The 16,053-nt window shown below is 38.2% G+C and overlaps 1 protein-coding gene across 2 annotated transcripts in view; it reads right to left on the reverse strand.

The window, feature by feature from the left end:
* Positions 1-16,053, reverse strand: part of LCA5 (lebercilin LCA5) — a 146,538-nt gene that overhangs the window by 76,283 nt on the left and 54,202 nt on the right. Inside the window, exon 1 of one of the 2 annotated variants that reach the window (XM_043591872.1) lies at positions 3,713-3,940. The exons of the other annotated variant lie outside the window; for it this stretch is intronic. The gene's annotated coding sequence lies outside the window, so the exon portion shown is untranslated. Of the gene's footprint in view, positions 1-3,712; positions 3,941-16,053 lie in introns of those variants that run through there. 2 annotated transcript variants of the gene reach the window in all.

Here is a 16,053-nt window from a genome sequence, read left to right on the forward strand (position 1 = left end):
GCTCTGTCTTTATCAAAAAGTGAATAAACATTAAAAAAAATTTTTTAAGAATATTGTTAAATATTAATCATAGATTAAAATAGTATTTTAGATTTATTGGGTTAAATGAGATATACTCTTAAAATTTCACAGTTTGTATTTTCCTGTGGCTCTGAAAAAATGTTAAATTCTGTATATGGTTCACATTATATTTCTTTTAGACAATGTTGATTTAGAATGACTGCATTGGCTAGGGAGCGTAGTGACAAAGTAATAAATGAGACGAGATCAAGTCAAAGAGACCATTACAAGGACCTTTATATCATACAAAGAAGTTGGTTGGAAACAAAATATCTTCTAGGATTAAAATGACCAGATCTTGGGAATGTAAGCTGGTGCAGCCACTCTGGAAAACAGTATGAAGGTTCTTCAAAAAACTAAAACTAGAACTACCCTACAACCCAGCAACTGCACTACTAGGTATTTATCCAAGGGATATAAGTATGCTGTTTCGAAGGGACACATGCACCCCCATGTTTATAGCAGCACTATCAACAATAGCCAAAGTATGGAAAGAGCCCAAATGTCCATCAATAGATGAATGGATAAAGATGTGGTATATATATATATATATATATATATATATATATATATATACACACAATGGAGTATTACTCGGCAATCAAAAAGAATGAAATCTTGCCATTTGCAACTACATGGATGGAACTGGAGGGTATTATGGTAAGTGAAATTAGTCAGAGAAAGACAAATATCATATGACTTCACTTATAAGGACTTTAAGAGACAAAACAGATGAACACAAGGGAAGGGAAACAAAAATAATATAAAAACAGGGAGGGGGACAAAACAGAAAAGACTCATAAATATGGAGAACAAACTGAGGGTTACTGGAGGGGTTGTGGGAGGGGGGATGGGATAAATGGGTAAGGGGCACTAAAGAATCTACTCCTGAAATCACTGTTGCACTACATGCTAATTTGGATGTAAATTTTAAAAAATACAAAATAAAATAAATAAATAAGTAAAAATCTCACTGGCAAAAAAATATAATAAATAAAATGAATCTCTTTTAGTCAAAAAAATAAAATAAAATAAAATAAAATAAAATAAAATAACCAGATCTGACATTTACAAAGATCCATCTCCAACCCACGAATTGGAGGCCAATAAGACTGAAGGCAGAAGACCAGCTGTTCTTGAAATCAGAAGACAAATGATAGTGGTTTGAACTAATGTGGGTAAGTAGAGATGTAGAATACAGAATTAAGAAATGTTTTATCAAGTAAAACAAACTGCACTAGGAGACAGATTGTATGTGGACTATAAGAACAGAGAAGAACCTAAATGAATTCCAAAGTTTTGGGCTTAAAAAATTGGGTAAATATGGTAGCATTCAATAGGACAAGTTTGGTGGGGAAAGGTGATGGTTTCATATCAGGCAGACTGACTTTAGAATGCCTGTGGGAAATCTATTTGGAAATATCAAAAATTAACTATACAAATTTAGAGCTAATTCAAGAGTTCCAGGATAGAGATAAAAATTGAGAGTATATTAATAAAATATAGATGGTGGAAGCCAAGACTACCAGAATCCTGAGGATGAACTCAGCCAAGAAAAGAACACAGAGTAAAGAGAAAGACTAACTTATGAGGAAACACGATAATTAAATGATGAGCAGAGGAGGAGCATCCCACAAAGAAAATGGGTAATAACACGCAGGAGAATAACCAGGTGTCAGAAGAGCAACTTCTTTTTTTCATCCTTTTTTTTTTTTTTAATTTGAGAGAGAGAGAAAGTGTGTGTGTGCCCGTGCGCACGCCAGGGAGGAGCAGAGGGAGAGAGAGAAACCCGAGCAGACTCCACGCTCAGCGAAGAGACAGACAGAGGCCAGATCTCACGACCCTGGGATTAGTGGGATGCTTAATCAACTGAGCCACCCAGGTGCCCCAAGAGAATAGCATCTTCTAATGGACTTCTGTGTCTTACACTGTTCCATGACTGCTTAACAGAAAAGATGTGACTCTGGAGCGCCTGCGTGGCTCAGTTCGTTAACTGTTCAACTCTTGATTTCAGTTCAGGTCATGATCTCTCAGTCGGTGAGATTCAGCCCTGCATCAGGCTGGGCTCTGCACTGACAGTGAGGAGTCTGCTTGGGATTCTCTCCCTCTCTCTCTCTCTCTCTCTCTCTCCTCTCTCTGCCCCTCCCCCACTTGTACTGTCTCTGCCTCTCTCAAAACAAATAAACTTGAATGAAAGAAAAAAAGAAAGAAAGAAAGAAAGAAAGAAAGGAAAGATGTGACTCTGACAAAAGAAGAAAAATCTCTTTTCCAAAGTCACCAATTACTTTTTGATATTTGAAATGATTCTTTGTCAATTCAGAATCTCAAAACAAACTTATTTCCTATTGTGAGTTTGGATAAACATGTGAGTCAACATGCAACAAAAGCCCAAGGTGAAACAGAATAGTAATATACAAGTATGGAACTGTAACTGGAAAAAAAATATGGATTAAAATAACAACATACTAAAGAAAGTAAACACTCTCCAGAACTGTACCCTTTTTCCCAAACTGCATGTAGTCCCCTCCCGCCAAAATAATAATAACAACAACAACAACAACAATTTGAAGGATAACTTTTGATCCCAAAGATATATTAACCTGCAGGTAAAGGACGGGCATAACATGTATGTGCCCAAGTATATTTTCCTAGGGAGAGGGGCCAAAACTTTCTTCAGGCTTTCAGAGCAGGGTCAACGAAGGAAAAGATTAAGAAAATCTCCAATAAATTCAGCCCATCAAATTGCTCACACAAACCAAATTCCAATAAGAAACCCACTTTAACAGAACCATCCACTTTTTTCATTTACCTAAGTATAGGTATGAACATCTCAGTAATCCTCATAATATCTACTACTCCTGTTCCCAAATAAAAAAAATATATATGTCCCTAGTAATTTGTTACTAGCCAATAATTCGTTACTAATTGATGTCAGTAATTTGTCCAAGGTCACAAGTGTATGAGAGGTGTTTAAACTCAGGACCCATGATCTTCACCACTGTTAAAAACTGCTTGAGTAGTGACTCATCTGTGCCAAGTAGGCGCATTTTTTGCCAAGCATCTTTCCTCCTCTCATCCGGAAAGACATGTTAACAATTTTAAACCCTGGACAAATGAATGGGCCTTTCTACTCCAACCATAGTCTTAATCTCCATTTTTTTATCCCAGAGATACCGAAAGCCTCAAAGCCTCCTTTCCCTTCTCGGCTCTGTCCCTCCTTTCCCACCTTCAGTCGCCACAGGCCTCTAAGGTTTTCTAATAACTCCTAACCCCTTCTCTAGATCCTCTTGCAATAAGCTCCCGTCCTGATTCCAACAAATAACCAACCCTTCCCCGACTCGGTCTCCTCCTAACTTCCCAATCCCCCCGACGTGTAGGTAAACCTCCCATCCTCTTGGTCCTTTCCCAGCTGACGGGCTCTTCACATCTTTTCCTAGGGCTCTGCTCTCCCCGCGTCCCTAAACCCTCCCCATCCCTAATCCTTTCATCCTCCCCGCTTTAACTCGCAGGCCTCCATCCACGAAAAGCCAGCCCTACACGCTCCAGTCACAGCCTCACTTCGCACCCCCAACTCCCCAATCTCCACGCCCACGCCAAAGCCCACCCCCAACCCGCCCCTCCTCAGATCCGACGCGGCGTCCCGCCTCCTTGCCTTCTCTCCGCGGAGCAAACTCCCCGCCGGAGATTCAGAGTCTAGCTGTCGAAGAGTGGGTGCCTTGCCGCTGCAAAGATTGGGGGGCGGGCGCCGGGATTGCCGGGGTGCGGGAAGTTTGAACGCAGGACCAAAATAGGGGCGGGGACAGCAGCTTCCTGGCAGCGCCAGGCCCGGCGACTTGGGCACCAGGGTAACGGAGACGGAGGTCCATACTGCACTGCGACGCGGCTGCAGCCAATGACGCCCGCCCCCCAATCTCCCATTGGCCTCCGACACCAGGTGGCCTTTTCTATTGGCTTCAGTGGAATCGGAAGGCGGGACGATGAATACAGGAGAAGGCAGCCATTGGTTGACCGCTTTAGCTGTAGCGCGGGCCGAGTGTACGGAAGTGGTTTGCGCCCAAACCCGGCCAAGCGCCGGGCCTTTAAGGCAGCTGGGCGAAGCGAGATTGCAGGGATTTGGGGTCTTGAGGGCAGGGTGTGGGTGGAGGAGAAAGGGCGGTGGTGTAATGAATTGTAGAAATCAGCAAATGCGTGATTGAAAACATTGAAAATTTTTTCGAATTCCTTTGGGAACGCATTTGATTTTAAATTATAAGCAAACAGCCAGTTCCTTCTCGGTCTTAGCCCTGAGATTGCGTATTTTTAGGAGTAGGTGTAGTTAGTGTACTAATGCTCCTGCCTCGAGGTAAATCATTAACACGCCATGAGTTTGGCTTGAAAGTTATTTTTTTAGGTTTTGGAACGGGTTAGAGGTGGAATGATGTTGAGACGTTTGCACAGGTTTTTTGTTTGTTTCTTTGTTTTAATAAATGTCTGTGGCGCTTGTCAGTAACCTGTTGAGAACTGCAGTTCTCCCTTTAAACAATTTATTTTCCCCCTTTAAACAATTGACAGTGCATTAAACTGCATTAATTGCAGGAGGTAGGGAAAGTAAAAAAAAAAAAAAAAAAAAAAATCCTCTCTTCAGTGAAGGTTATTTTAATTAAGCCTTTCTGAACCTTGTGATTACCAAAATGGCCTAACACCGAACGCTATTTTATTCGCCATTGGTAATTTCTTGAAAATTACCAATGGGCTTTACCTCCATTCTGTAGAGAATCTAAATCTTGAAGGCTGAAGGCAAATGCGTTCTAATCAATCTTCTCACCATGAATTACAGTAATTCTGTTTCTTGCTTGACCTCGTTTTCCCAATTTTGCACTATTTCAAAGCTTTCATTTTATCCCGTCAATATATTTTACTTCAAGTTACAGACTAACCCACCTAAACATTACTGTAATTAAGTGCAATTTTCTGTATGGAGAGCAGAAGATAGCAATTGTCTGTCAGTGAAAAAATAAAGATGAGTAATACCTAAAGTGCACTTAAATAACTTCTCATCAGTTTAAATTTGCTAATACTCTTCGTTACAATAGCTCACTAGTTATTACTGACTCCGTTAGAGTTAATATTATGCAGTGCAACGCTTTGGTGGAGTACTTTTAAAGGAAATAGCTGAGGGTCAAGAAACATGCCTCGTGTATTTAGGTGAAAAAAACAAAACATCTCTCCCCAAAGAGTCAAATGAAGGTTGTTAGCACTCAAGGACAGCTGAGAATGAAACTGACATTTATTTTGCACGGGCAATACCCAGGCAATATAATCTCATTCTATCTTCATTCCTGATTTGAGACAGGTATTGTTATTCATTCTTATACCTGAGGAAACAGATTCAGACAGATGAAAGAATCTTCCAGGAGATAACTAAAGTAGTAAGCGGTAGGGGCGAGAATCAAGCCTAGGTCAGCCAAATTCCAGGCTTCAAATTTAACGCCTTTAATGTGTTTCACCCACAGGTTAATAGAATTGCTAGAAAGCAAGGAAGCATTTGAAAGGTTGGAAGTCTCCAAAAAATTGTCTAATTGCATATCACACATTTTCAAAGTATTTACAATGTGCAGTTTTATTCACTCTATCATGTTTGGAGTTAACAGTGACTATCAATTTATTTGACCTTGAATAAAGACCCAAAGGATTTCTAAATCTCCATAACTAAAACCAGCTTATTAAACTAATTTTTAAAAAAGTTATCTAAAAGTTTGAGATAATTTCTGAAATTTTTATATGATGTTACCTGGTTTTGACATAATCATTTTGATAGGATTAGATTTTCTAAGATAATACTATTTGATATCTCATTCCATTATATACTACATAGAATTCTGCTTTTCAGAAAAAACAAAAGCCAACAAAAGTACATTTTTATATTACACCACTTGAAATTATATTTAACAGGAATCAGACTTCTTATTGTTTTTAAAGATTATGTTTATGAAAGGAAATATACTAATGATCATTAGGGACTTTGAAGTTTTATTTTTAATATTTTGGGCTTACACTGATATTACAGTATCTTCAGATTAATTATATTGCTAACTGCTCATTTTCTACAAGACCTCAGTTGCCTTTCTTAATGCTATGTGACAATACAGATAATATTAATTAAAATCTTCCTAGGGGCGCCTGGGTGGCGCAGTCGGTTAAGCGTCCCACTTCAGCCAGGTCACGATCTTGCGGTCCGGGAGTTCGAGCCCCGCGTCAGGCTCTGGGCTGATGGCTCAGAGCCTGGAGCCAGTTTCCGATTCTGTGTCTCCCTCTCTCTCTGCCCATCCCCCATTCATGCTCTGTCTCTCTCTGTCCCAAAAATAAATAAACGTTGAAAAAAAAAATTATAAAAAAAAAGAAAAAAGAAAAAAAAATCTTCCTAGATGTGCTTACCAATAAAATTAACCCATTTTCTGTATGGAGAAACTAAGAAATTTGAACTCTATGTCAGAAGTTTCATAAAATTAATAGGTAGACTTTCCAATTCTAGACAATCCAGAAATTACAATGACTACATTTTAAAAGGGGCATACTATAAATAATCATATCTTGGAAAGCACACCAGTATAATTATCCTTAGCTAAAGTTCAGTTGTTCATTTAATACTTCTTTAGAGAAAAAAAAAGTATTGGCACAATTTTTATACATTTTACCTAGATAAATGATAATACAAAATTTAAAACTTTTAAATTTAACTTCTGGTGTGCATATTGCTAGAAAAATTTAAACATTAATTACAGGTAAGGGGTGCCTGGGTGGCTCAGTCAGTTAAGAGTCCAACTTCGGCTCAGGTTATGATCTCACAGCTTGTGAGTTCAAGCCCTGCATCAGGCTCTGTGCTGACAGCTCAGAGCCTGGAGCCTGCTTCAAATTGTCTCCTTTTTCCTCTGCCCCTACCCGCCTCACACTCTGTCTCCCTCTCTCTCTCTTTCAAAAATAAATAACGATTAAAAATTTTTTTTCAATAAAAAAGAAAAAGAAATTACAGGTAAATAGTAGGTTGTCAGTATATAATACTAACTTTTAAACATGCTAGGTGTTTAAAAGAAATTGAATGGCTTAGGAAAACAAGTTAGGGACAGTGATTTGATCTTATAAAAACAAATTGAGTCTAATTGATTGCTATTATTTGCCTTTGCAGTACAGAAAGCTGGTACCATTTGATTATTGTTTAAATGATAAATCTTTTTTGATTGCTAGATGAAATTTACAAGTTAATTTTGTTAGTGGAGAAAAAAAAAACCACTGAGATATTTACTAGTATTTTTCTTCTTTCATAATTGGCAAGTAAATCATTATTAGTTTCTCAATTTCATGGAATTTATTTGAATGTGGGGTTTTTTGCTTTTGTTTTGCATGAAAAGATCTAAATCAAAAGTTGGTTTAACTAGTTTTTAATACATGTTTTCAGATTTCATTACTCCACAATTATATCTTTAAGTAAATTGACCTATAGATTAAATGCTACCTCCAAAGCAGTAGAAATAGCATTGAAGGAAACCATAATTCTATTCTTATTCACATTGTTAGATTTGAAAGGGAGAATGTCAATACAATTTTCTTAGTGGACAATTGCCTGTCCTTTACTAAAAATAATACATAGGAAATTCTGTTAAAATTGGTGACTATATTTTAAATTTACAATAAATATGCTAGATAATTATTAATTAATATTAAATAATTATTAAGTTATTATAACTTAATTAGTGTGCTAGGTAATTTTTAATTTTAATTGACAAATATGCTGATTCCTGGCTAAGACACCTGGCACCCTTCACCAAGACAGTGAGTACAGAATTCAAGTCTGAGGTAAAGGACAGTAATAAGTATTTTGGGAGTTATGTTTGAGGTATCCATGGGACATCCAGGTAAAAATGCAGATGGTATTTCTTATGTAGTTAAACATGTATCTCTAACATGTCCTAATTTTACTCCAAGGTATTTACCTGGGAAAAACAAAAGCATATATCCAAAAAATATTTAATCAACAGTGTTTATAGCAGCTTTATTCATATTAAATAAAACAGGAAACAACCCAAATATCCATCAACATGAGCATGAATTTTTAAAATGTATATCCTTATAATGTAATGCTGGTCATCAATAGAATTAACTACCGATGAACATGATGAATTTCAAAGGTATGTTGAGCAAAAAAAGTCAACCACAAAAGAATATATTCTGTATATTTCCACTAATAGTGAATTCAAAAACAGTTAATTTATACTGGTGAAAATCAGAACAATCAACTATGGGGATAGGGTAGGGATTGACTGGAAGGGAATGAAATTTAGTGTTGTAAATATGCTATATCTTGACAGAGGTGGAGGTAAAAGAATGCTTCCTCTATCAAAACTCATCAAAATGTAAATTTAAGATAGATGTTTTTCATTGTATGTGAGCATTACCTCAACTTTTTAAATGACTTAAAAAAAATACATTGACTTATATAATAGAAAAATTTAGAAGTAGACCTATCTTTAGATATAGTTAGATCCATATGCTGAATATCATTAAAATTTTATTTAAAACCTTTTTTATGTTTTCTCTTTATGTTTTTCATGTACTTACATAGGAAAATTTTTATATCAGACAGGCTTTAGAGAAAGCCAGGTATTAACACCAAAGCTCCAAACTTACACTCTACTCTAGTCACCTAGCAACCCCATGGGGAAAAGAACACCTCTTTTCTCATTGGTCCAATTGAAATCCTGGTAATATTTATTCTGATTGCTTATACCTGAACATGTACTAATTACTGTGGCCAAGTGGTTGCTTGGAGTGGAGAAGGTAGAAAAGGTGTCATCAAGTCTCCTGAATTTTCGTGTTCTCCCAGAAGAGCTGAGAGAGCTGTTTCTCCAAAGGAAAATTAGTATAGGTTCGTGGACCAGTCTGGTGCATACTTAATTTAAAATTCATCTAAGAAACATATATGCAATTTTAAGCTCTCCAGGATGTAAATATAGATACTATCAACCAAATATTGTTGTCTTTTGACCCCTTCTGATTTATAGTACTTCCACCGTCAAAAGACTTTCCCATGATAATTTCTGGGACTTCCCGGAGAGGGTCTCATACTTAAAAACACATCTACCTTTACTGGTGGTCCTTGCTAGGAAAAACAGCAGGGCCACTGCTATATCATGCAACAGTCTATCCCATTTCTTTCCAGAACCCACTGGTGGCTGTCACTGATTCACCACGACTATGTCACTACAAAGGTGAACTGGAATAATGCCAGAAGTATGCCTACCGTTTCTCAGATCCTACCCTGCCTTTCTATATTCTATTATATAGTGCTGGGGCTAGGACTCAACAAGCTACATTACCCAGAACCCTTGCTAGTTAGCTCATTGCTAGGTTCTGACAATAGGAAGCATTGGGGAAAGGTTGGAAGGTGGGAGTTGGTGAGAAAGAATTTCCTTCTTGATGTCCAGGCTTCTATCAGTGTTATTACAGCACCAGCAGTTGGCTCTACTGTAACATGTCTTTTGCTGCTTCTGGATCTACATGTTTAGAACTTCCCCTAGGAGTGTAGATACCAGCCCTGTGGGGCGTTTTCTCTTGAGTTCCTACACTCCAGTGACCCCCAACCCCAATTATTTTCTTCCCTTAACTACACAGGTTAACTCCTTTCTTCAGTTACAAATATCTGGTTTACCTCAATGTTCTCTTTGTGATCTTTTAGCCTTTCAACACCTTTATACCAATTTTCTGTGAGCCCTGCATCAGGCTCACTGCTGTAAGCGCAGAGCCTGCTTTGGATGCTCTGTCCCCCTCTCTCTGCACCTTCTCTGCTAGTGCACGCGTTCCTGCTTTCTCTCTCTCTCTCTCTCTCTCTCCCACTCCCAAAGCTAAATAAACATTTAAAATAAACAAGAGGGGGAAGCCAAGATGGCAGAACAGCATGGAAGTTTTTTGTGTGTCTCGCGTCCATGAAATACAGCCAGACCAACACAACCATCCTACACACCTAGAAAACTGATTGGAGGATTAACACAACAATCTGCACAACCTGAACCACAGAATTCAGCAGGTACGTGGCGCAGAAAGGTGAACGTGGGGAGCAAGACGCCATGGCGGGAAGGGAGGTGCTTTTGTGGAGAGAGGACAGAGACTGGGGGGAGAATATGGGAAAAGCCCCCCTCCTGAAAAGCAGCTGGAGAGAAAGTGGAAAATTGGAAACAGACGTAGGGACTAAACTAAAAGGGAGAAAGAAAGGAGAAAGGGTTTAAATTCTATTAAGACTGTAAACAAGGAGAGCACCGAGTCTGCAACTCTGCAGCTCGATACCTGGTGGTGCTCTGGTGGGAAGGGAGAATCCCCAGGAGCAGAGTGGGGTCCGGGAGGTTCCCCGGCCACACAGGGAAAAGCAGTTCCACTGCTGGAAGGGCATTTGGTAGAGACTGTTGAGGCCACCTGGTCCCAGCAGACCCCAGAGAACTGCCACATTTGCTGGTACTGGAACAAGGTCATTAAGGGTGAAGCCTGGTGCCAGATGTGTGTTGTGATTTTCCATAATCCCTGAAAAGCTGCTGCTACGCTATCTGGCAAACTTTTTCTGGGGCGGGCTGGCACCTGGCTGCAGTCTCAGGGCACTGGCAGCAGCAGGGTCCAGCAAGCGTTCCTGGGTGCAGCCCAGGTGAGACCCTCCCACAGAGGGGCAGAATGGGTCAAAGCTGCAGTCCTTCAGAAAGGGCCGGGGAAAACACCTGCATCTGAGACAAAACTCGGGAGAGAGGTACTACCTGGGGCTTGGTCACAGACAGTGAAAAAGTGGGCAGAGGACAAAAGCTGAAGACAGAGGACCAGTCTGTGATTGCTGATCAAGGAGAACACAGTTCTAATACTAGACACTGACTAAGTGGATGACACCACTCCCTCACATGCGCATACGCACCTACAAGTGCCACAACAATCCACCCCAGTAGGCTAGCAGTGCCATCTAGTGGAGAATGGAGCTGTTACACTAAGCCCCACCCAAGTGGGCTTACCTCACTCTTCAAGAACACAAGTCTCACCACCTGCTTAATTTATGGACTATAAAGAACTACATAGACTGACTTCTAGGGGAAAACAAAGTACTTTCAGTCCTATTTCAATCTGTTAGCAGGTCCATCTATTCAATTTTCTTTCTTTTTTTTTCTCTTTTTCACTTCTTTTCCTTGAATACAGAAAGAAAAAAATTCATTTTTATTTTCAATTTTTATTAAAATTATTTTTCTTTAACTTTTTCTACTATATTCTTTAGTTTTGTGTAAATTTTTTTTCAAATTCTGTTTTACTTCCATCATTTCATTTTAGTCTACTTCAGTGTATTCATTTTTTCAAATTCTCAATTTCCTTTTTTTCCCCCCTTTTTTTCTCCAATCTATAAACCACTTTCAAAACCCAGACCAAAACACACCTAGGATCTAGCATCATTTATTAGATTTGTGTGTGTGTGTGTGTGTTAATTTTTAATTTTAATATTTTAAAAATTTTTTTAATTTTAATTTTTCCACCTCATTAATTCCTTTTCTCCCTTCAAAATGACAAAACGAAGGAATTAACCCCAAAATAAAGGACACAAAGAAACGACAGCCAGGGATTTAACCAACACAGATACAAGCAAGATGTCTAAACCAGAATTTAGAATCACGATAAGAATACCAGCTGAAGTCGAAAATAGATTAGAATCCATTTCTGCGGAGATAAAAGAAGTAAAAACTAGTCAGGATGAATCAAAAATTGCTCTAACTGGGCTGCCATCACAGATGGATACAGCAGCAGCAAAAATGGATGAGACAGAACAGAGAATCAGGGATATAGAGGACAAACTTATGGAGAATAATGAAGCAGAAAAAAAGAGGGAGATTAAGGCAAAAGAGCACGATTTAAGAATTAGAGAAATCAGTGACTCATTGAAAAGGAACAACATCAGAATCATAGGGGTCTCAGAAGAGGAAGAAAGAGAAATAGGGGTAGAAGGGTTATATGAGCAAATCATAGCAGAAAACTTTCCTAACCTGGGGAAAGACACAGATATCAAAATCCAGGAAGCACAGAGGACCCCCATTAGAGTCAACAAAAACCAACCATCAACAAGGCATATCATAGTCAAATTCACAAAATACTAAGGCAAGGAGAGAATCATCAAAGCAGGAAGGGAAAAAAGTCCCTAACCTACAAGGGAAGATAGATCAGGTTTGCAGCAGACCTATCCACAGAAACTTGGCAGGCCAGAAAGGAGTGGCAGGATATATTCAATGTGCTGAATCAGAAAAATATGCAGGCAAGAATTCTTTATCTAGCCAGTCTGTCATTCAAAATAGAAGGAGAGATAAAAAGTTTCCTAGACAAACAACAATTAAAGGAGTTTGTGACCACTAAACCAGCCCTGCAAGAAATTTTAAGGGGGACTTATTGAGGGGAGAAAAGATGAAAATATAAATACATACATACATACATACATACCAAAACCAACAAAGATTAGAAAGCACCGGAGAACACCACCAGAAACTCCAACTCTACAAGCATCATAATGGCAATAAATTCATATCTTTCAGTACTCACTTTAATCGTCAATGGACTCAATGCTCCAATCAAAAGACATAGGGTAACAATGGATAAGAAAACAAGATCCATTGATATGCTGTTTACAAGAGACCCACTCTAGACCTAAAGACAACTTCAGATTGAAAATAAGGGGATGGAGAACCAACTATCATGACAAAAGAAAGCCAAAGTAGCCATACTTATATCAGACAATCTAGACTTTAAAATAAAGACTGTATCAAGAGATGCAGAAGGGCATTATACCATAATCAAGGGGTCTATCCACCAAGAAGACCTAACAATTATAAACATTTATGCACCAAATGTGAGAGCACCCAAATATATAAATGAATTAATTGCAAACATAAAGAAACTCATCCACAGTAATACCATAATAGTACGAGACTTGAACACCCCACTCACAGCAACGGACAGATCATCTAATCAAAAAATCAACAAGGAAACAATGGCTTTGAAGGACACACTGGACCAGACGGACTTAACAGATATATTCAGAACATTTCATCCTAAAGCAGACCAATACACATTCTTCTCCAGTGCACATGGAACATTCTCCAGAATAGACCATATACTGGGACACAAATCAGCCCTAAGCAAGTACAAAAAGATCAAAAATCGTACTGTGCATATTTTCAGACCACAACGCTATGAAACTCGAAATCAACCACAAGAAAAAATTTGGAAAGGTAACAAATATTTGGAGACTGAAGAACATCCTACTAAAGAATGAATGGGCCAACCAAGAAGTCAAAGAGGAAACTAAAAAGTATATGGAAGCCAATGAAAATGATAACACCACAACCCAACACCTCTGGGACACAGCAAAGGCAGTCATAAGAGGAAATTATATAGGAATCCAGGCTTTCCTAAAGAAGGAAGAAAGATCTCAGATACACAACCTAACCTTATGCCTTAAGGAACTGGAAAAAGAACAGCAAATAAAACCCAAAACCAGCAGAAGGCAGGAAATAATAAAGATTAGAGCAGAAATTAATGCTATCAAAACAAACAAAAAAACAAACAAAACAGTAGAACAGATCAATGAAACCAGAAGCTGGTTCTTTGAAAGAATTAACAAAATTGATAAACCACTAGCCAGTTTGATCAAGAAGAAAAAGGAAAGGACTCAAATAAATAAAATCAAGAATGAAAGAGGAGAGATCACAACCAACACAGCAGAAATAAAAACAATAATAAGAGAATATTATAAGCAATTATCTGCCAATAAAATGGGCAATCTGGAAGAAATGGACAAATTCCTAGAAATATATACACTACCAAAACTGAAACAGGAAGAAATAGAAAATTCGAACAGACCCATAACCAGTAAGAAAATCAAATTAGTAATCAAAACTCTGCCAAAAAACAAGAGTCTAGGGCCAGATGGTTTTCCAGGGGAATTCTACCAAACATTTAGGGAAGAGTTAACAGCTATTCTTTTGAGGCTGTTCCAAAAAATAAAAATGGAAGGAAAACTTCTAAACTCTTTCTATGAAGCCAGCATTACCTTGATTCCAAAACCAGACAGAGATCACACTAAAAAGAACTATAGACCAATTTTCCTGAGGAACATGGATGCAAAAGTCCTCAACAAAATATTAGCCAACTGGATCCAACAATACATTAAAAAAATTATTCACCACGACCAAGTAGGACTTATACCTGGGATGCAGGACTGGTTCAATACCCACAACACAATTAATGTGATTCATCACATCAATAAAAGAAAGGACAAGAACCATATGATCCTCTCAATAGATGCAGATAAAGCATTTGACAAAATACAGCATCCTTTCTTGATAAAAAGCCTCAAGAAAGTAGGGATAGAAGGAACATACCTTGAGATCATAAAAGCCATATATGAACGACCCAACACTAATATCATCCTCAATGGGGAAAAACTGACAACTTTCCCCCTAAGGTCAGGAACAAGACAGGGATGTCTATTCTTGCCACTGTTATTCAACATAGTATTGGAAGTCTTAGCCTCTGCAATCAGACAACACAAAGAAATAAAAGGCATCCAAATTGGCCAGGAGGAGGTCAAACTTTTACTCTTTGCAGATGACATGATACTCTATATGGGAAACCCAAAAGATTCCACAAAAAAACTGCTAGAATTGATTCATGAATTCAGCAAAGTTGCAAGATATAAAATCAACACACAGAAATCAGTTGCATTTCTATACACCAACAATGAAGCAACAGAAAGAGAAATCAAGGAATCGATCTCATTTACAGTTGCAGCAAAAACCATAAAATACCTAGGAATAAATCTAACCAAACAGGTGAAAAATCTATACACTGAAAACTATAGAAAGCTTATGAAAGAAATTGAAGAAGACACAAAAAAATCGAAAAAGATTCCATGTTCCTAGATAGGAGGAACAAATATTGTTAAAATGTCGATACTACCCAAAGGAGTCTACATATTTAATGCAATCCCTATCAAAATAACACCAGCATTCTTCACAGAGCTAGAACAAATACTCCTAAAACTTGTATGGAACTAGAAAAGACCCCGAATAGCCAAACCAATCTTGAAAAAGAAAACCAAAGCAGGAGGTATCACAATCCCAGACTTCAAGCTGAACTACAAAGCTGTAATCATCAAGATGACATGGTACTGGCACAAGAACAGACACTCAGATCAATGGAACAGAATAAAGAACCCAGAAACATAAGGCCAACTAATCTTTGACAAAACAGGAAAGAATATCCAATGGGATAAAGACAGTCTCTTCAGCAAGTGGTACTGGGAAAACTGGACAGCGACATGCAGAAGAATGAACCTGGACCACTTTCTTACACCATACACAAAAATAAACTCAAAATGGATGAAAGGCCTCAATGTAAGACAGAAAGCCATCAAAATCCTTGAGGAGAAAGCAGGCAAAAACCTCTTTGATCTTGGCTGCAGCAACTTCTTACTCAACACGTCTCCAGAAACAAGGGAAACAAAGTGAAAATGAACTATAGGGACCTCATCAAAATAAAAGGCTTCTGCACTGTGAAGGAAACAATCACCAAAACTAAATGGCAACTGATGGAATGGGAGAAGATATTTGCAAGTGACATATCAGATAAAGTGTTAGTATCCAAAATCTATAAAGAACTTATCCAACTCAACACCCAAAAAACAAATAATCCAGGAAAGAAATGGGCAAAAGACATGAATAGACACTTCTCCAAAGAAGACATCCAGATGGCCAACTGACACATGAACAATGCTCAACTTCACTCATCATCAGGGAAATATAAATCAAAACCACAATGAGATACCACCTGACACCTGTCACAATGGCTAACATTAACAACTCAGGCAACAATAGATGTTGGCGAGGATGCAGAGAAAGAGGATCTCTTTTACATTGTTGGTGGGAATGCAAGCTGCTGCAGCCACTCTGGAAAACA

This window comes from Prionailurus bengalensis, chromosome B2 (genome assembly GCF_016509475.1).
Source record: "Prionailurus bengalensis isolate Pbe53 chromosome B2, Fcat_Pben_1.1_paternal_pri, whole genome shotgun sequence".
Classification (NCBI taxonomy): Eukaryota; Metazoa; Chordata; class Mammalia; order Carnivora; family Felidae; genus Prionailurus; species Prionailurus bengalensis.